The 22,144-nt window shown below is 53.3% G+C and overlaps 1 pseudogene; it reads left to right on the plus strand.

Annotated features, from left to right (window-relative positions):
- The first annotated feature begins 4,054 nt into the window (after window positions 1–4,054).
- Window positions 4,055–22,043, plus strand: LOC104349611 (relaxin receptor 1-like; annotated as a pseudogene).
- The last annotated feature ends 101 nt before the right edge of the window (window positions 22,044–22,144 follow it).

The following is a 22,144-nucleotide window of genomic DNA, read 5'->3' on the forward strand; positions in this document are numbered from 1 at the left end:
CTCTGAGTTTGGCTCTGGAGATTCAGAGCTTTGCTTGGAATCACCTGACATTCAGGCATGATGCTGCAGCTGGCTCTGGTGTGCTCAGGTTGGGATGGGAGGGGAAACCTGCCTGCCCCTTCTGTGGGAGGATGAGGATGGGCAGATGAGTGGGAGGAGATGGTTGAATTTGTGAAAGACTGATCAGCTTCACATCTGCCTCAGCGTGCTTCTCTGGAGGCAATTTCTCCAGCTGATGAGCATATCTCTATATTATAACACTGAATCAGGGCTGTTCTGCTGAGCTCAGCATCCCACTTCCCAGGCCAGGAGCAAGGCAGCAGGCTGTGACTGTTGTTAGATGGATGAACAAACCCAGTAATGGCCCCAGTCTAACAATTTCATGAAGCAATCAAGTCCTACATCAGCAAGATCAACTGCCTTTTCCCCTCAAGCAGAGGGGAAAAAAGCACTGGAGAAGTCAGGCCTGAGTGAGAACAGAGGGATTTGTCATGAGGAAAACCAAGTCAAAGGGAAAAGCTGGCTCCATTTACTCAAAAGTAATGTTATCCAGAGAGATGGCAAGGACAGCCCAGGCGGGGAAGGTGGTGTGCGTGGCTGTGCTGGAGCAAAGGCTGTCTGGCAGATGACTGCGGAGCTCTGCAAAGAGGTTATGCTTTTAAAATCCTGGGATATAAATCTATGCCATGCAATTGCACAAGTCATCTCCAAGCCCCTCGGGGCTCTGTAGCGTAATGTATTGCTGGGCTTCACAGCCCAGAGATTTAATGGATATGGGGAAGTGTCCAACACGCATCCATCATCTAGGTGGCTGGTGGGAGGTGCATCCCCAAGTTCTGGACAAAGATTGCTGCCAAAGGGCAGAAATTTTTTAGCCTATTAACAAAGCTCACATTAAGAAATACAAACTTCGTATAAAGATGCTGACAGCCTGCAGGAACATTGGGGGAGAAAGCTGAAAGGCTCTGAGTGCCTTTCTCTTGGTGAAGTGCCAGAGCAAAGAACGGGCCATGGAGATACCCTGGAGAGGTGCAAGAGCAGCAAGCTGGATGAAGAGCAATGAAATGTGGGGTGTATATAAGAGAAGGTGGGTGCCCCTTGGCTCCTACTGGGCTTCCTGAGGGGTGGAGGCTCTGCTGTTGGGTTGAAAGCAGTACGGGATGCGAAGGAGAACGCCTTTCTGCACCAGCTGGAACCCCATGAGGAGATTCCTCGCTCCCATTCCTGATGGCGCATCTCCAGCTGGGTCCAGCTTTAGAGCAAAGGCCCAACCCTGCACCGTGGCACCTTTGCGGAAGTTTGCTGCCCAGATTGCCCTGTTTTGCCCACAAGCCACCCAAGATCCCAGCCCAGACCTCTGTGCCATGAGGAGATGCCTGAAGGCAGGTTCCTTAGCTCAAGCCTGTAATTTGCTGCTGGGGGTTATAGCTTACAGTTCTGTGGTGCACGTGCGGCTTCACACAGGGACCTGGGACAGGAGCTCCTGAAAAGTCTGCAGAAGAAATGTGGTCAGTCACTGAAACGCACTTTAATTTTAGAGCTTTAGTGTGCTTTTTTTTTTTTTTTCCTGGCTGCAGGTTCAAAGGCTTTGCGATCACTGTTGTCTGGCACCTTGGCATCCAGCAACAAATGCCCAGTTGGAACATTAGAGACAGAAAAGTGGGTTTGCCTCCTGACACCAATCCGAAATTTGTAGCTTCCAAACCCCCTTGCTTTCTAATGCTCCTCACCAAGGTGGGAGGCTAGGTGCGGCTAAGGATTCAGAGATGAAAACTCAGTAACAACAGAGTGTTATTAAGCAGGCATTCTTCATTGCGGTGCTGGGGTTCATTCCACCATGAGTGCTCCAATGGGTTAGCAAAGTGCATCAGTTCATATACACAAAAAATTATACATATTCATCAGATTTCCTGAGAAGGACAGTCTTATGGTGATGAGTTCTCAGAATTCATTTACGTAGTCCAAGTATGTGCAGTAAATTTAGGGTTAGGGTCTTTTCACCCTCCAGTTGTCATTCATAGTCTTCCTCATGCTGTCTGCTAGTTGAATACTCCTTAAGCACAAGCCAGGGCCCCTTTTCTGATGCAACTTCTTGTAACAATCAGTCATGTAGATGTTTGCTAGGCTTCTTATGGGGGAAGAAAAACTCGGGGGAAAAAAGCAAGTAAAGCTTTTATGTATCACAGTGAGGTCTTAGGGATTGTCAGGGGTTTAACTCTTTTAACACCAAGCCCCCACCCAGCCCCTTGAGTGCTTTAAACTGCAGCAGTGGAATCACAAAGCCTTTGCAGAGTGTCTAAGATTTGCATGCACAGAGCTTTTTTCCAACAGCTTCTTTCCTTCTCTGAAAAAATGAAATATTTCACCTCTCTTCCATTTCCTTTTCCTTCACCAGACTCACCCTATCTGGCTTTTAGCTTCAAAGTGCCCTTAGATCTTAAATAAATTTGATTTAGAACAACAAATACCTTATGTCATGTTCTTTTGGAAGCTTTCCCTGCTTCCATGTGCTGTGGCCATGGCAGGGCCAGCTCATGACTGGAAGAGAGGCGGCGGGTAGGGTGGGGGGGCAGGCTGCAGTTCTGGGACCCCATTTCCTTCATCGCAGAGGAAAGGGGTATCAGTACCAGTGATAACCAGGAATAGGGATAGAAATAGTTGTTGGGTTGTTTTACAAACATCAACAAGAATTTTGAGAAGTTTATTGATGAGCTTTAAATCTACTAGTAGGAATGTGCAAGTATGAGGGGGGGGATATGTATGTCATTTCATCCCACACACTTACGTCTCCTTGAGGGGAGGTGAGTCAGTATGTCCTGTGACCTGAGTAAAGACCTGCTTTCCAGCAGCAGGGGAGGGGTTAACTTTTTACAGATTTTCTGGACCAGTAACAAGCCTGTGGAAATACTGGGGAAAGGAGACTCCAAGGAGACCTGTACTGGCTATGCAGATGGATTGGGAGTTGAGCATAGAGAACAAAGTTGTGGTAGTGGTTTGCTCAGACTGTGACCCCCTCTCCTCCCTCCTGCTCCCTGGCTGTGAAACATCGACTCCTCTTCCTCCTCCTCCTCAGGGCTCTGGTGAATTTGAGCCCAAGAAGCTGTTCTACCTATGGGAGGACCCGTGCCCAGGGTGGGCTGCACAGCACCCCTCTCATCCTCCTCTCTGCTCACCCCTGCAGTGCTCCTGGGATAGGGGTGGGTGAGGCAGAGGGACAGCGAAGGAATCCCAGACAGCATAGGGATGGGGACAGGGGGACCACAGCATCAGTGGGAAGAGAGGAAGGCCCCTACCTGCAGCCCTCTGCAGCCCACCTGGACCCCAGCCCATGAAATCTGCGTACCCTGCCCTGCTCTCGGGCAAAGGTTTAGGGCTGGTGTCCACCTTGTTTCTGATGGGGCTGCATCCCTACACTGGGATGACTGACTGGGGCACGTAGCACAGGGATGGGGCAGAGACCCCTGCAGATGCCACTGCTGGGTCATGTCCATCAGGCAACCAGACTGGAGTGGGCGCTGGTACTGACTGCAAACCCAGCAGAGGGCCCTCGCAGGGAGGAAGCAGCCCTCCTCCTCCTTCTCCTTCTCCTCCTCCTCCCCCTCCCCAGGCTGGCCCTGGGCTTCCCTGGGGTGTGCACCCCAGAGCACCCTGCAGGCAGGTGGGACCCCGCTGTCCCCAGGGTGGGGAGCACATGCAAAGGTCTGCACCCTCCCGTTCAAAGGACTGGATTCACCTTCTCTTCTTCCCTCCGTGCCACACGTGTCCCCTCGCTCGATTTCATGTGCGGAGTCCCACACAGGCTGCGAGGTGCTGCAGATGTCCCCAACTGCAGCTGCACCAGCACCTTCCCCAGGACGACGATGTGGCTTCCTGGGGACTACTGACCACCTGTAGCATCCCCAGCGTGTGAGCTCCCGGGAGACGTTGCTGCATTTGTGTACGCCCGCAGGGAGGACTCACAGCATACCTACGTTCTCCTTCTCTCCTCCCTCTGCAGTCCGGGAGGTTTCTTAGTCTTTCAGGGCCGAGGACTGCCCAGCCAGCAGCTGCTGACATGAGGCTGCTCCTGACTGTCCTGCCATCACTTTTCTACACTGCTACAAGTAAGTGGCTGCCTTCGCAGGTCACATCATCCAAAGTGGTGAGGAAATGAGGCTATTTGACTGGGGTGTTTGAGGGGTGGGGTGGGGGGAGGGAGAATTTTATAGTGGGATTTTGATAGAGCCTGGCACATAGCACAGGGATGCTGCTGTGTGGAAGTAGCCATGCCTCACAGAGACAGTGCTGTCCTGTGAGGAGAGTTTGCGTGCCTGGTAGCACTGCTCTCTGCATCTACCATTCACTTTTCCAGGCACCTGTGTAACCTGTGAAGCCAAAGAGAGATGCAAATTGTGATTCTGCCTTTTATTCAAGAGAAGAGCAGGCGCGGGAGTGGTGGTGGGCAGATGCTGCAGCCAAGCCAGGGTTATGGTCTGAAAAGGGAGGGAGTGGTGGCCAAAAAACCAGATCAAAAGCAACACTTTTTTCTGGAAGTTAGGCAGGGAGATGGTGGAAAGGCAGGAGCTCTGCACTGTTTCCATTTTAGTCTGATTTGCTGTGGTTTACTTTTGTGGATGGCAATGCAAACTGTTTCCTCCCTGCCCACCCTGTGGGAGAGACAGTGGGGTTAAACCTTTCTCTCCAATCTGACAGTTAATGATGTCTCCTTTGGAGTGGTTTGCTTTAGGTGCAGCTCAGCCCACCTTTGTACGGGAGGTGTAAGGGGAATTGTGTGCAGCATGCTGTGAGAAGGGGGTTGCAGTCCTGGGCAGGGGGCAGCAGGGATGCACCTGTGGGTGCAGAGAACCTGGGCACCCAAGACGAACAGGACAGGCGATGCATCACCCTAGACCACGTCCTGTAGCTCCGGGACTTCGTTGGCAAAACTTAGAGGGTTTCTTTGCAGACAGAGGCAATGCAGACTAAAGGCGTTTCATTCAGCCTATTAGTTTCTAGGGAATTTGGTCACGGCTGTTTTCTTGGTGATACGTGGGCTTTGTTTACAATCTTGGGTGGCCCTCGTAAAAAGTCGAGGCAGATGCTGAGATTAATCCCAGCTACATTTGGCTGCCTGCTCTGCCTGTGCTTCCTTCTGTGGCCCTGCAGAGCCAGAGTGGGAAGGTCTCCACAGTGCCCGTGCCCACCCTGAGGAAGGTCAGTTTGTCTAATAGGCTGCATCATCCAAAAACCACCTGTATCCTGAGCGTTATACCTCGCCTGAGACGCACGCTTTTCCTCTGGTTTGGGTTTGGTTTTTTTAATTTTCTCGTCTCCTGTCTCGGATTGTTTCTCTGATTTCTGTCCTGCACAGTTCCTAGTCTCCAGCCCTGAGCACAATGAGGTCCTATGGGGGTGGCTGGAAAGCATTGGTTTGGCTGGGAATATGGAACTTGAGCTGAAAGAATAGAAGCTATCTGTGTTTATATATATAAATATATCTATATAAACTCTTCTCTCAATATTTACATAGCTCCGCACGCAGATATGCTCTCTGCAATAGGGACCTGGAGGCCCTAGAAAGGTTCCTGTCGCCTTCTGTGGGTCTTACATAAATTCAGACTAAGAAAACAGCCAGAAACCTGCATGACATGATAGTATGCAACAGAGAGCCTCCCTGGATAACTAGAAATGGAACTGAGACAGGAAAAAATCCCTCTGGAGGGACTCAGGCTCAGGTCTCAGGGCTGGGGTCAGCTCTGTTTGCATTCACAGGACTTGAAGGGGGTGAGGGACATGCTTCCCCCATCGGCACTGCAAAAGAGCGAAAGCCAAGGGTCCTGCACCATCCTGGCCCTCCCAGTATGTGTTTTCTTACTCTTTCATCACCTGAAACACTGTCTTAAGTAGACACATTTTTCCTTACAAGCCCAGCATCTTGCCAGAAGCTTCCTCTGCTGCCTGCAAGGGCAGGACCCGACAACACCTCCAAAGTCTCATTTCTCCTGCCACCACTCCAGCCTCTTTTAAGAGGTTTCCCATTTGGCAGATTCGCAGTGAAACACTCTTAATTGCCCTTAATCTTTGTCTGCCTTTTAATTCACTGGTTAGGTGTTTATCTTGCAGGGATCCTGCGGAGCTGTGCCACAGTGCAGCTCCCTGCCAGCGTGAGCAGGGACGGGCCAGCTGAGATAGCAACCAAGGGAGCAGCAGGGCTGCCGTATGTACAGCGCAGACTTGGACTGTTTTGACACGAACATAATTTTATTTATTTTTTCACACATGCTTTCGTTATTGGTTGCATTTTCTCAGCATGAGGTATTTTTAATAAACATGATAAAACTCTTTTATGGAAGCATTAACACTCAACAGTTCTATTAGAAACACACATAAACTTAGCTGAAATTTTTGTTGTATTCGCTGCCTCAGAGAAACAGGTGCTTAGGAAAAACAAAAGGAGCAGTCACACATGATGAGTTTGCATTTGTCCATCTCACAACACAATCATTTGCTAGAGCAATTGCTTGTGCATGCCCTCTAGCAGACATCCACGTACCAGAGCTTTCCACTGTTTTTTATTCCCTCCTTGGATGGGTGTTCTTGCTCAGCTGCTGATTCCCACCCGCCCAAGTGCCCGGTGAGTGGTCTGATCTGCTGGCAAAGCAAGTCCACGGGCACCAGCCCTGCTCCTTGTTAAGCCTGATCTGCATGCTGCTGTGGTGCCAGTTTTAGAAAATCTTGCAAAACCAATTCCCCTTCCAGCTCTAACTAATGGGTAGAAGTAAAAGACGGACAGGTCATGCATGGCTGGTAGAGATTTGCAACCATGTCTGCAGGAGCCTGCGCCAGGGAGCACCATTGGCTGGCTCCATCCAAGGGCACTGCCTACCCTTTTCTCATTCTCACTGTTATACTTCCCAAAGCTGTCGTAATCTGGAGAGCACCAGCCGTCACCACACTCCTCTGAGCTTTGGGTGAACCAAAATTTGCTCTTTACAAGTAAGACACTGTGATGCTGAGTGGACCATCATCACACAGGAGATTTCTCTCTGTGTCTATCCTCTTGGAGAGGTTTGGCCTCATAAAGCAGAATCATGCCCAGAAGTATTGAAGACTGAGACTCTGCACTAATGAGAGGTCTTAGATGAAGCTGTCCGGTAATGAGTTGCCCCTGGGCAGGCAAACTCCCTGGGAAATGCCAAGGGAGCAGGAGCAGGAGCTGCCTGTGCTGCTCATGTCTTCTTCTCTTAGATGTATGTGACATTGTCATGGCATTTGCAGGCGGGGACAGGAAGACCTCCAGCACACACAGCAGCCCTCACCCACATCTCTGGTGACTTGTCTGTCACAGCCTCAGCTTGTGTTCGTTCTATTACCAGTAGAAAATCGATGTTCTTGCTCCCACTAAAGAAACAAAAGATCTCAGATAAATGAACTTTCAGAGATAAATCTTTGCAACATTTAATAGCAGATAGGCTTTTTAACGTCCCAGGCAGACAGTAATGCGTCTGATTGTTGTTACGCATTTCAGTGTTCTGCAGTAGCGTGTGTGATACTCCTGAGGGTTTGGACATATCTAATACAGAAGTGCAGCCACAAGCATTTATAAAACCCTTAAAGTTACCTCTCGGTTTGCAAAAAGACTAGGCAAAGGCAGGCACTTCCAGAACAGAGGTCTCTGGAAGCCCAATGTGCCATACAAGTTGTACCAAGGCTACAACCCAGATTCTTCACTTTGAGGTAAAGGGGACTTGGCCCTTACTGCCAGCATGGAGCCCCTGGCACAGGAGGTCCCTGGAGGGCTGGGTCTGCTGAAAGGTCCCCAGCCAGGGAGGGAGATCTATCCACCACCCCCAGCTCCCACACACTGGCAGGCAACTCCCCAGGCAAGGCAATGGTTCAGTCTTCAAAACCTTACAGAAATGGGGTTTTCCTTCATGCCCCAGGCTGCCCCATGGCATGGACATGGGGTCCTGGACAATTCAAGATGGGAGACAAAGAGAAGCAATGGCGTGGGTCTCTTAAAAATGTCACTTGGAAGCGCTTTATGGCTTCAAGTGGACAGAGATCCCTCCCAGGGGTGCTTGGGATGGCTCCAGTTTTGGGGAAAGATTTATGGAGCCACAATAGACTCTGCTCAAAATCTTAAAACACTTTAAATCATGTTGATTAAACCCATCAGGTTTTGTGTGGATTTGGAGTCCTCATTTTCCCCAGAACAAACTCACCAGATGCGTCAGTAAATCCCAGGGCAGGCTCATGGGACCCCCAGCCAGTCAGAGATGGCTGGGCAAGGATTCAGGCAGTGTGCGCTGTTTATGTCTAGCTCAGCCAGCTAATGCAGAAAGTAGGGAAATTTCTAGTCTAACGGAAAACTTCCTCAAGTCCAGGCACGACCTGTCTGTGGGAAAATTCCACTGGTGTGGACAGGACACCTGTGGTTTAGCTGCCGGGCTGGTCAGAGGGGACCACGTCCAGGCCACGCTGCCCACTGGGGCATTGCACGTCCATGCCCAGTCACCCCTAAATCCTACCCATTTCCGCATCACATTGCAGTGCTTGCTGATGGGATGGTTAAAGGACGTGTGTGTGAGTTAGGCAAAGAGCTTTTAATTATAGCATGCACCATTAGCCATTAATAGCCTGGCAGCTGGAGAAAATCCTGAGTGACAAGCTGGGTCCCCCACACACCCGTGTTCCTTCGGTGCCTGATGGCTACCACTTCCCAGGACCCCGATCAAAGTGGGCTGTGGAAGCATTTAGCTGGATCTGAAGCATGCCTCTGCTGTAGGTAATTGCAGGATGTTAATGAACAGGGACCTGGAGCTGTGTGTCTTTGATGGCTCTGATGGAAAGGGCTCAGCAAAAGGAGAGCTGGAGCTGCCAAGGCAGCTTTGCACCCTGGAATGAGTTTGTGCCTTGGGATGGGGGTAGCATGGGAGGGCTGGGGAGGAGGAATGGAGTGGTGGGTTTGTTGGGCATCTCCATTTCCATGTGTTCCCCAGCAGAACTGCCTCTGCCCAGATGTTATGGCTCCAAGGCTGTGTTTTGCTGCTAAAAGTGCTCCAAAAGCAAGAGTTTGGGTCCCTCTTTTCCCCTGGGGCATGCTCCTGCCTCCTCAGTGGTCTCCGGCACCTCATCAGCTCACACTTGCTCCAGTCAGAGCACAGTTCTGTGGGACACCGGTGCCTCACCGGTGTCTCAATGCTGGTCCTCGGCAGCAGCACAGGCACCCTTCAGCCCCCCGGCCCTGCTCTGGCCCAAAAGTCACCAGAGTTGGGCACAAAGCAGGATGCGGCCCCAGGAGCAGAACGTCCCAAAGGCGACAGCACACCTGCAAGGGGTCCAAGGGTGCGAGGTGCTGCCCCAGCGCTGAGCACCTCCTTTTCCTCGGGCAGAGCCTCCTCTGATCCACTCCCGACAGGACAGGCATGCATGTCCCTTGGGGCAGTTTCCCTGTGGCAACCTCTCCATCTGCCTGCCCTAGGCCCTGCACTGCAACGGGGTGGATGACTGCGACAACGAAGCTGATGAGGAGAACTGTGGCAAGCAGCAAGCCCTTCGCAAAGAGGGATGCCCCCAGAGTAAGTAACCCCCAGACCTGGGAACACCAGGGTCTGGGACCACGAGTGCATCAGAGTAGAGCTTGCTCTTCCCCTGGGAGCAATGACAGCATGAGGAAACCTGGATCTGCTTCAGTATCCAACTGCCTCCCAGTCTCTTGTATTTGCATGCCATCCCGGCCATGTGTGCCTCCCAGGGAGGAGCTCATCCCTCAAGGATTCGCCCAGGCTGGGGTGCAGGAAAACTCTTACTGCTACAAGGCTGGGGCTGCTATTTCTGGGCAGAGGAGCAGAGGGGCTTCTGGGACCTGATTCACCGAGTGGCTTGGATGCAGCAGCTGGCTCACGATACCCTTACAGCGGGCTAGGTGGGGTGCTAGAAAAAGAGGGAAGAAAATTTTCTTGTGACTGTGCTGGGAGACATGCCATGGGGCTCGACAATGTCTGTTCCTGCCTACAGCTGTGGGGCTGGAGCCACATCTGTGGCTTCGTGTGATCCAGCACCCTCTCCCAAGGCTGCCGGGGTTCTGCTCCACTCCGCTTCTAACGGTGGTCCCCGTTCTCTGCCCTGCAGTGGATGACAGCGGCTGGCTGCAGATCTTGGGCAACATGCTGGCTGCAAGGAGCAGCAGGATGGTGGTGGAAGATGAGGTTGATGCCTGCTGTAAGCTGTCTTCCCCAGGACTGGACATCCTTTCCCACCCCCCGCGGGTCTCCCCTGCTCCACACGGGCCCCCCATGCCCTCGCCTCAGCACATCCCCTCTGCTTGCCCACAGGGCTGGAGCTCTTCCCAGAGCGGTGCCGGTGCTGGGGAAGGGCTGTAGACTGCACCGAGCAGGACCTTGCCACTGTCCCCTGGGTCTCCTCCAACGTGACTAGGATGTGAGTAGCCACAGGTGCATGCACCCCTCTCCCCTAGCAGAGGCACATGCTGCCACCCAGCAGGAAAAGAAGCTTAAAGGGAAGGAAATAAAATCCCTGGCTTTTACTTGTCCCTGGATCCAAAGAACCAAAAAGCCCCTTTCCTTGCTGACAGACCCCTCCCTGCTGAGCTTCAGCTGCTCACTGCCACCCTCCCAGCACAGCGCTGAGCTGGGAGCAGGGAGCGGCCAGATCCTGCCTGGGATGAGGACTAGGCAGCATGCCCTCTGCCAAGCCTCCAGCCAAGATGCACAGGGTCAGAAGCCGATGGCGAGGTTGAAGCCTGGGCGTGCCTTTGCACACACAAAGCAAGGGCTAGGAAGGGAGGAGAGTGTGGAAAAACTCAACTGCAGCAAATAATGCTTGCAGATTCGGAAGGCAATTAGCAATGTAGTGTTAATGAACAGCAGCTGACTTGAATTTTTTTTGTATCACACCAGAGGGTCTAGTCTTCCCTGTTCTCCTTTAATAAAGGCCTCACCTCTGTCCTAGTCTGCTGGTGCTGGGTTTGATTTTTTTTTCCTTCTGTTTTCCTGCTAGGGACCTGAAAAAAAATAAAATCCATTCTCTGCTGGACAGTCAGTTTGCTAGGTACAGGAGCATGAAGAAGCTGTGAATATCACCTTCTTTATCCTGCTCTCTGGCTTGTTTGTGCTAAAAGGGGAGAGCAATGTATGCAGGTTGACGTCAGTGGGGCCATATGCAGAGGAACAAGAGTGTGCCCTTATCGGACAGCTTTGCTTGGGACAACGCACCCTGATGGGGCACTATGTTTGTCCAGACAGCAGCTTTTTTGACTCCTGGAGCCTGTGGTGCCCACTGAAGTCAGCAGACACTTGCTACGGGCATTGCAAGCTCCTGCCACGCTGCCCCCACCACTCTGCTCCTCACGGGTGGGCGAGCAAGGTCATGGAGCAGTGCCTGTTCTTGGCTGATAACCTCCCTGTGTGCATGGTGGCATGAGATGCCTTGTGAGTAAGCTGTCTAGCTCTGGAGAGCTCAGACCCTTTGGTTGCTCAGCCCATCATCTTTCTAGGCTCTGCACCAGGGAGGTCGGGGGGGATCCAGAGGAACAGGGGAGAGGGGTGAAGCAGCTCACAGCAGCACTTGTGGCTGTCGGGCATCTGTACTTTCAACTTCCTTCCCTTTGCATGGAGTAAATGAGGCAGAGAGGGAAGACAGCCTCTCCAGGGTCACTTGAGACAAAGAGCCTGCGACGGAGCAGGGACTGCAGGCTCGACCTCTGTCCCCACGCACTACCAGGGACAGCCAGCCTGTGAATGCTGAGCAGGCGGCAGCCAGCCCTGCAAGCCATGCGGCTGGTGTCCTGCAGACATAGACACATCCCTCTCTTCCCTGCGGACTGCAGACCCTGAGAATCCCTTAGAAACATACTCCTTCTTCAATGTCTTTTCTGTTTCTTTTTTTTTTTTTTTTAAAAAAAAAAAAAAAAAAAAAAAAAAAGGTTTTTGCAAAACAACAGGATCCGGTTGATCTCACCGAAAGCCTTTGCTGGACTTTCTCAGCTGAAAATGTTGTGAGTAAATGTGTCTGTTGCGAGGCCCTGGGGAGGGGAGCCCTGAGACGGACACAAGCCTTGGCTCCTCTTGGCATGAAGACTCTAGGTCAGGTTCTGAGCCCTTGCTCCTGCAAAAGCTGGTATCAAGCATGCTTTAAGCTGGAGCTGCATGTATTTTGGGTGAATGTGGAGCCAAACAGAGGCTTTTCCCCTCCTACGAGCACAGCTGTTGCCATCTCCACATTATCCAGCCTGAGCTGGGATCCTGCACTTGAGCTACTAAGGGAGATGGTGCCAAGGGCACACAAAGCCGGGGGCAGCTCCGGAAGAACAGCTTCAGCAAAACTGGGTTTAATTGGCAGAGGTGCCTGAGGATTGCTCTCCTCCTCTGCACTGGTTCCAGGTTCCTCAGCCACAACAGGATTGCGCAGCTGAAGCCCCGGGTTTTTGAGGACCTGCGTTGTCTTGAGTGGCTGTGAGTTCCTTCTCTAGACCCAGAAGATGTGACAGATCCTGACACTTCCTCCTATTTACTATAACTTTGTTTCATTGATGGGGTGGAGGGAAGCGGGCATGATGGTTTCAGGGCATCTGTGGTGACATACCCATGCTGGGGGCTGTGGTGGCAATGGGTGTGATGCCCTGCTGGGTGTCCGCCTTCCCCACCAGCCCTGGGGACCAGGGTGCTCTTGGCCTCTGTTGCAGCTCTTTTATGATACTCCTGTTTGAGTTTCCCTTCCCTGTTACTGACGCTGGGTTTAGCACAGGCTGGATGTGCTCTTGTCTGAAACAGCTGGCTGTTCCCAGTGGGGACTGGCCGTACTGCACTCCCCTTGCTGGTCTGGAGCAGCCTCAGCAGTGGCAGGACATGGCGAAGGGCTTTGTACAGGGACAGCCTCAGCTCCCAAGCTAGAGCACCAGAGGTTTGTGTATAAAAGGTTTTAAGCGTGCTATTAAACAGAGAGATTTGCAGCTCCATCACCTTGAAAAATATGCACCTAAACTGAAAGTACAGCTACTATCCTTCTACTCTGTTTATTCTCAAAGGCTGTCTGATCTGGGCCCATGTGGTGTGTGGTTTTACACATGGAATTTACAAAGGTTTCGCTATGGAAAAGAAACCGTAAAAGCGACTTTACAAGATGGTTCGTTCCTGTTCTGCGTTTGCTCTGTCCCCACGCACTACCAGGGACAGCCAGCCTGTGAATGCTGAGCAGGCGGCAGCCAGCCCTGCAAGCCATGCGGCTGGTGTCCTGCAGACATAGACACATCCCTCTCTTCCCTGCGGACCGGGCAGGGTTGCCACCCCCCAGCCTTCCCTCCTCTGACTTGCCATGGGACAGTGCAGTTATTCCTTAAAGCAAAGAGGGAAAACAGAGGATGAGCAGCTCACAGAGGGTGGTCTGTGGTGCGAACAAGCCAGAGGAACTTTGAGAAGCCAAGCACAGCCCTGAATCACCGAAATGGTTTCTAATTTATCTTTATTTCACAGCAGAAGAGAGGAAAAATCCAACAGACCCTGACTGTGAAGGAATCGAGACTCTGCAGCTGGATCTAGGGCTTTAGCCAGGGCTGCCTGGGCAGGATTCAAAGCGGGGGTGGCGGTGGGTCAGGCTTCAGAGGGAGGCCCCCCACCCGTGGATGGGTGTCCATGGAAGCTTGCAGGGGAGAAGGGACGGACCTCGCCTTCCTGCCTGACAGGAGAGTCCCGCTGCCTCCTCACCCTCTCCGGGTCCCCTTCTTTCACTTCTCCCCTTCTTCTTGCAGGATGCTGGACAAAAAACAGGATTGCCCAGATTGTCCCTGCCACATTTGCCAGGCTGAAGTCACTGTATTTCCTATAAGTAGGGGTGGGGGCAACTCTCCTGCGGGGTTTGGGGAGACCCTGCTCCATGGGTGTCTGCCTGGTTCTTCCTGCAGCACTTCTCCAGGCAGCTTCTAGCCTTTTTTGGGGCAAGTCAAGGATGCTGCAGCTTCCTTGCCGTCCCTGGGGCATGAGGAGTAACAGTCCAAGGGAGATGTCTGTCTCGCTCCCATTTCCAGGAGCTGGCAGGGGGAACCAGCAGACTTTGCTGGTGCTGCTGCTTCTCTGTGCCATCTCCTGCTCTCAGCACACCCTAAAACCAGCATTAAATGCTTTTGCTTGGAACTGGCAGGTCCCTGGGGAGTTTGGCCCGAGCAGAGCCTCAGCACCTACTGATGAGTGGAACGGGCAGCAGTGCCTGTCGTTTGGGCTGCTGACCACATCCCTTGAGCCAGCGAATGCAATCAGGATCCGACACTTTCCCAAACTGCAGCCACACTGTTGGGTGTCCTCATGCTAGGTTACCTCAAGCCAAGGGGCTTTTAAAGTCCAGCCATTTCCAAGAGGAAGTACAGAATAATGAATTTGCTTTAACAACCACAAAAACAGCTTTGAAATTGCTGTAAAATGCCGTTAACACCTTCTCCATAGTCCAGAATACAGATTGGAAACCTTGGCAGTAGCCTGGCATCAGCACTGAGGGAGTAGTTTTGGCTGTTATAGTGGAAAAAAAAACCACATGTGAGTGTGTGAGTGCAGAGGCACATCCATACTCACTCAGAGCTGACCACAGTTTAAGCTGTGTTCTCTGGGCATGCACCTGCAAGGAGGGTGCTTCAGCCACGGCTGCTGGTCTGGGCTCGCACCGTCTCTGCTGGGGGTGTAACTGCTGCAGTTGTCTGTAAAAGCCTGAAAGTTGCTTTTTGGGGGTGTGCAGGACTCTGGGAACAACTGTGGCTGTGCCTGGAGATGGAGGACCCATCAGCACAGGGGACAGAGGGCAGCCAGGGCTGGCAGCAGGCTTGGGGAAGAGGGGCTGTGAGTCCAGGGGTTTGCTCCTCTGCAAAACCTGGGGAGTATTTGGTGACCACAGACCTGTCCCCGGAGGAGGAGCCGTGCAGGCTGCGGGGAGGGGGGGACAGAACTCCCCTCAGCCACACATTCCCATGTTGCAGGCAGCAGCGCCACTCCACTCGGTGACATACTCTGTTTATCCTTCTGTGGTTTTTTTCCAGCAAATCAAATAAACAAAAACCGTGGTCACAAAACTTGCAGTGACAAACACTGTGTACAGGGGCATGTGCAAAAGTGCTGGGAAAAACACCAGAAGGAGTTCAGGCTATAAATTTCCCTTTACTGGCTGCCACTCCAGGGTTACTTGATGCTGCTGTCATGCACCGTCCTCCTGGTGATGTGCCCGTCACAGCTCACTGGAGAGCATCTCCCACAGCTACTAAATGTGCTCTGTATTGTTACCTTTACTTCTTTCCCAAAAAAGGTGAATGAAGCTCTGCACCACCATTCACAGCTGTGTGTGCCTTTGCATGGGACAGTGGCAGCTGAACTCACTCTGCAGCTTCACACAGCTGTGGCTGCTCTGCTGGGGTGCAGAGCACACTGCAACGGGCTGGCTGCACCATCGGCCCTGAGCTTGCCACCAGGTATCCGTGCAAGTAGCAGCCCTTGTGGCGCAGATGTCCCCCCAGCTGAGGACCAGCAGAAAGTCCTCGGGAAAGGCTGCGTGGTCCAGGAGGAGCAGCGGCAGGACTGCATGCATGCGCAGCTTTGTGTCCCCATGCAGAGTATGGTGCCATAAGCCAGTTTTTCCTTACTGCCTCCCAACCAGGTACATGCTGAACAACTCTTTGACCCAGATACCTAATGTCTCCCTCTGTGTGGAGATGCCAAAGCTGAGCTGGCTGTGAGTACCCTGCCTGCTGGCAGTGAGGGGGCTGCCTGCGTGGTGGGCAGGGGCTGCTGCAGGCACTGCTCCCACTCACCGGCTGGGCTCCCAGAGCAGAGAAGGGGTGGGAAGGGCTGGGAGCATCCAGATGGGGATGGAGGCAGAGGGGGGCAAACAGGAGGTGAGTGATCAGCTGGGTAGCCCCCAAGCATGGTGGGGATGTGGGGGGTGAGCCTGGGGGACAGAGCAGTCATGATTGCCTTTCTGCAGGGAGCTGGAAGGGAACAGGATCCGGGTGGTGCACAGGACTGTCTTCCAGGAGTGCTGCGACTTCACAGTGCTGTGAGTACCTCCGGGGCCTGGCCATAGCCCCTGCTTGCTGGTGCAGACCCCATCCCATTGTGGGTTCATGAAGGGAGGAGGGGGGGATAGCCAGCATTTGGCTGGGACCCCCCTTTCCCGCTGCTCTGGCCCAGATAAGGGGCTACGGTATGTCTCGCATTTAATGTTTGCAGCCATGTTTGTACAGAGCACCAACAGTGCAGTCAGCTTCACGCATTTTGTAGGGGTTTCATTAGGGGTCCTAGAGCCTTTTCTAGGGACTCTGTGCTGGAGGATGGCTAACCCTGGGTTGAGAAGCTGGTGGGCTCATCCCAGCACTCTGTCACCAGCCTGTGGGGGCTGCCCAAATTGAATGGGGACCTTCCTCATGTGAGAGACAGTGGCAGGACACTGCACAGAAAAAGCTTTCTATGGTGTGTGAATACCAGAGCTCACAGCCAGCCCAACCCTTCTGCTGGCATCCAAATTCCCTAAAAATATCCCTGAGGAAGGCCATAAAGCTTGCGAGATGGATCTCTGCATGTCAAACAGTGTCTCTTTCCTCCCCCCTGCCTGGAGCCAGCTCCTGTCCCGTTCACTCCTGGCCCTGGGGCTGAGCTGTTGCCCAGGTGCCCTCCTGGAGCTGGCAAAGGCAGAGGATTCACATCAATGATGCACAGCCCTCTCCCAGGGTCTAGTTTTGCTGTATATATCTTCCAAAGAGACATGTATGGCCCGCAGAGCCCCAGGAGGTAAGGACAGGAGACTTGTGCACCCTGCAGGTCTCATTCACAAGCACAAGGCTACCAGCAGCCACAGTGTGGTGGCAGAAGAGAAGTGGGATAGGGAGCTGAGCCATCCTCCCAGGGATCAGAGTCACAGTTACCCGGAGCACCAGGAATGTGCTGTAGGACCCTGTGCCAATGGTGCTGGATCAGAGTAAACAAGTAAATCCAGGGCTTAACCGGACAGTAGCTGATCCAGGGCTGGGACAGGATCATCCCCAGCAGGAGCTGTGCTCCCCTCTCCTTCCCCAGACATCACTTTCCTGCGAGGCGCAGCGGAGTACACCTCTGCCCTAAGGGCAAACACAGGAGCAGCAGCAGCATCACTGCCCCATGCAGGAGCAGGTACATGGCCAGGAGCAGCAGAGCAGAGGTGTTGGGTGCTCCAGTCTCACGGCTGCTCCCGCCTCTGGGACAGAGGTTTGCAAAATGCTCTTCAGCTCCCTGCAGTTCCCGCCGGAGGTTCCAGTAGGTAATAGAGATGCTGAGCAGCGTGTGTCAAGGTTGGAGCGTTCTCCAGGACGGCACTACACCCTGCGCCCACCTCGCGGTCCCTGGATGGGCAGTGAAGAGCAGCAGCCACTGGCTGGCCCGTGGAGATGCAGATGGAGTGAAGATCTCCTTTGCAGTTTACTTGGCAGTCCCGGGGGACTGATCTTGGTCCTCCTTTGACCACTGCCCCCACACAGTGTCTTTGAAGATGAGCACTTTGGAAAGTTCTGCTGTGACTTTCCAGCTGAAGATTGCTGCATGAAGACCCTGCTCCCCCATCCTGCCTTTCTTGGAGAAGCCCCGATAGGCACTAAATCCCCAAAACGTACACCACTGCATTTTTTCCTCCAGAGAGAGCTGCCTTCAACCCCCCCATGCCGGGCAGGTGAGCTGCTGCCCCATCATCCTTCCTTCCCCCTGCAGCCCAGCCTGCTGACTTTGATCAGCAGCGTGTTTCCCAGGGCTGTTGTGGCAGTGCCATGGAAACATCCAGACAGGCAAGACGGATGGTGTAAACACGCCTTGCTGGTGACACCAGCACAGGAGACAGCTTCACAAGCAGAGACAGCAGATGAGCTGAGGACTCATGTTGGGGCTCTGGGACGAGCCATCCTGGCTGGACTCCTCCATCTGCCCCCATCCTGCCTGGCTGCACTGTAGACGCCATTAGAATGGGCTGCTGTGGTTGGGGTCTGAGCTCAGCAGAGCCCGGCTGCTTGATGTGAGCCTCTGCCAAGGAGTGCCATCCCTAGGTCTTGGCACTCATGGGATATCCCAGTGCCTTCAAGCACATGCCATCCCGCAAGGCTCTGCTCCTGCTGCTCCGAAACCGTTTGAGTTTCTTGGTGTGCCGTTCTTGGTTTTTTACTTTTCAGCACTTTAACCAGTACTGCTCATCTCCCACACTTCTGACGGGCTGTGGGCTTGTGTGAGATGGAGCCTTGCACCTATGAGCTGGGCTCTGGCTTAGACCTTCCCCATAACAGTGGAGCATTTGGCTGTGCTGGCCCATGAGGTGCTAGAGGTGACGGCTTCAGTGACAGTTGCAGCTTGGTGCATCTGGGAGGGATGTGGCAGGGCTGGGTGCACCCCGTGGGTGACCCCCTGTGTAGCACCAGCACAGGGCTCTCTCCTCTCCCTTCTGCAGGATCTTGCGCAGAATCAAGCTCAGGTGGATCCAAGATGGGACGTTTTCCAGGCTGAACAGGCTGGTGGAGCTGTAAGTTTCCAGCAATCACCTGCCCTGAACTCCCCCACCACCTCTTCTGCAGGCGGGGGTGGCTCAACACCCCTGGGTGCAAGGCTTCGTGCCCTCAACCGCTTCTCAAATGCCGCTCTCCTGCACACAGCGACCTGTCATCCAACAGACTAGACCAGCTTCCCTCCTCTCTGTTTAACGGCCTGGCTGAGCTCCAGCAGCTGTGAGTACCAGGGCTGCCCCACCCAGGGGGTGCCCCTGCAGCACCCCTGCATCGTGTTGGGTAGATGTCCTTGCTGCACAGTCTGTTTGCCCACCAGAGCCGTGGGTGCCCCATGTGGGTGCATTTGTGATACAAGGAGTGATCTGCCTTCCTGGAGCTGCACATCGTGTAGGTGAAGTGGGCCAGGTAGATTCTGTCAGCCAAGGCATGCCCCAGTGCTAAGCTGTGTGCTGAAAGCTGTACTTAAGTAATGCCATCAGAGGTCCTTTTGCTTGGGTCTGAGGTAATGATCCAAGAACCCCAGAGCTAGATAGATGGGCAGGCTGGACAGGTGTTGCACACAGGGTGGATACAGGGCCGTGTAGCCAGCTGTGAGTGCTTCAGCTTCTCTTTGGAAGGAGGAAAAAAAAAAAAATCACTAATTTTCTCCAGATGCACATTTTAAAGTACCTGTAATGAAAGACAACTGTACATCTTCCTTTCTATAATTGGTCTGTTTGCACTATAAATATGGTACATTTTCTACCTGGCTTGCTAATAAGCAATCATTTTCTCTCCTTTTTATCTATAATTAAGCTGAAATGAGCCTTGCAGTGCAGTTTTGTAGTCATTTTCTAATGTAGAGTTTGCTAAGCTTATAGGGGTTGGCTTTTATAAGGCTCGAAAAGATTAATCTGAAATAATATGCAGGGGAAAAAATATGAATCCTTGTTAATGGAACTTGAAGGGTTTGAATAAGTGATTGATTTTTTTTTTAAATGTTAGTTTGTGAGATTCATGGTTTGGAGGAAAACACTCTTGTATTCATCAGTTGACAGCACAGAATAGCAGGGCTGTGGTACATGATCCAAAAAAGCACTGGGGTGCCTCCAGCCAGTTTTGCAAAGGCTTTGGGGTGTTGCTTATGTAGTGTCCAAAACCAGCTGCAGTACTGGGGATCCCCCCTTGCTCAGCTCTGTGTAAGCCCCAAGGCCCTTGGCTAGTGAGGCAGGTGGGCTCTTCACCCAGACAGGGAAAAATGTGGCTGAGTGGCTGTGCATGCCGAACCATGCTTGCTCCTGGTCCTGGTCACAGCCAGGAAACCTACCCCTGCACCCGACCAGCTACTTCAAGAAGTTCCGGTATTGCAGCTACGCGCCTCAGGTGCGCAGCTGCAAGCCCAACACCAATGGCATCTCCTCCTTTGAGAACCTCCTCGCCAACATCATCCTGCGTGTCTTCGTCTGGGTGATCGCCTGCCTCACCTGCTTCAGCAACCTCTTCGTCATCTGCATGCGGTCCTTCATAGTCACAGAGAACAGCCAGCACACCATGGCCATCAAGTCCCTGTGCTGTGAGCTGGGCGGCAGAGGGGCAGGGACCAGTGGGGGGGTGTGGAGGGAACTGGGGCAGATGAGCTGCACACCAGCATCTCCCCATGGAGGACCCATCTAGGCGATGCCAGCCCTCCCCAGAGCATCCAGGACCACTTCGCTGCCATCTTTCTCTTTGTGTTGATGGCAGATGGGTTTCTGGGCACCCCTCTGTGCCTGGGGCAACTCGGCCCCTGCCCTCAGGTCTGTGCTCACAGGCAGAAATAGGCAGCTCTCTTCTATATATATATAAAAAAAAAAAACCCACCATAAATATATATATGCATGAAGCCAAAGGCTGCTTAGTTCAATGACGGCGTTATGGCCATGGCATTAATGCAAAAGGCTACGTTTGCCTACTGGTACTTTTTTTCTTCACTGTACCTTTTGTCTCCCCCGCCAGGTGCAGATGACCTGATGGGCATCTACCTCTTTGTCGTCGGAGCCTTTGACCTCAAGTACTCAGGTGAATACAACAAGCACACCCAGGGCTGGTTGGGCAGCCTCCAGTGCCAGCTGGTGGGCAGCTTGGCCATGCTTTCTTCCGAGGTGTCGGTCCTGCTGCTGACCTACATGACCCTGAAGAAATACTTCTCCATTGTTTTCCCGTTCAGCCACCACAGAGCTGGCAAGAAGCAGATCATCTTGGTGCTAGTGACCATCTGGCTTCTGGGCTTCTCTCTCAGCATCATCCCTCTGTGGTGTAAGGAGACTTTTGGGAACTACTACAGGAGGAACAGGGTGTGCTTCCCCCTGCAGTCCGACCTGGGCGAGCGGCCCAGTGCCCGGGGCTACTCCACCACCATCTACCTGGCTAAGGCCACCTCGGGACTTGGGACCTGGGGACAGAGACAGGTTTCCCTGGTGGGAGTGGGGCTGCTCAGCCCTGCCACTCCCTCCAGGGTGCCACGAAAGCCCACACTGCCTCCATTAGTGGGATGTCTGACTTTAGGGGTACTGCTGTCCCGCTGGAACCCTGTAAGATGGGTGTGCCAGCTCTACCCTCCATCCTGGGCCGGAGAGGGTCCCTGCTCCAGCCTGGCCCTGTGTCCAGCCTTGCACCAGAGCTGGTCATGGGAATCGCCAGGCTACAGTCGGATTCAGGACAGGCCAGGACTGCTGAGATGTCTCTGCTCCCTCTAGTGATAAAAGCAGGCATAGTCCTGCTGTTGCTGGTTATGCTACCAACCCTGGCTCACGACGTTCACTTCTCAGAGCGAGATTTCTTCCTCTCCAGGCTTGAATCTCACAGCCTTCATCACCATCGTCTTTGCCTACTCCAGCATGTTCTACTCTATCCACATCACTGCATCCAAAACAGGGGAGAGAGATGTCTGCTTCTGGGAAGTTGCCATCGCAAAGCGGTTCTTCATCGTCTCCATCGATGCTCTCTGCTGGATACCTATCTTCCTCCTCAAGCTGCTCTCCCTGCTGCAGGTGGAAATACCAGGTGAACCCCCATTCCCTGCAAGGCCCTGAAGCAGAGCCCACCACTGGCTGCTGCCCACCACGAGTCCCTGGCTTGGGGGCCCCTTGATGTACGTGCTGCTGAGTTTGGTGCTCTCTTCCCCCACACGTGGGCTGCAAGAGGAGATGGACAGTGTTATTGGGCTCCCTGGGCCCCTTCCTCTTCCCAGGGAGCCGCAGTCATGCTCATCCCGTGGGAGGCTGCCCTTCCAGCCATGAGCCCATGAACAGCATCACCCCCCTTTGCTGCGTGGGCTGGAGTGGGTGGGTTACCTCTGGGCAGGGGCAGCCCCCCCTCAGCCGCCTAACGTCATGCCCTTGTTGGCATAGGCACCATCACCTCCTGGGTGGTCATCTTCATCCTGCCCATCAACAGTGCCCTGAATCCCATCCTCTACACCATCACCACCGCCTCCTTCCAGGAGAAGGTGAAGGGCTGTTTGCAGACCAAGCAGCTGGAGCTGCACAAGTCCCGCAAGAGCTTTACCCTGGTGACACTGCAGGCCAGCAGCATGTGATCCCTCCCGGTGGCACAAGGATGCCTGTGGCTCCTCAGCCCACCGGGCACTACCTCCAGCTCTGCAGCCCTGCAAGAAAGCACATGGCTCAGCTCTGGGAT

The sequence above is a fragment of the Leptosomus discolor genome, chromosome 9, assembly GCF_034619465.1.
Source record: "Leptosomus discolor isolate bLepDis1 chromosome 9, bLepDis1.hap2, whole genome shotgun sequence".
Taxonomy (NCBI): domain Eukaryota; kingdom Metazoa; phylum Chordata; class Aves; order Leptosomiformes; family Leptosomidae; genus Leptosomus; species Leptosomus discolor.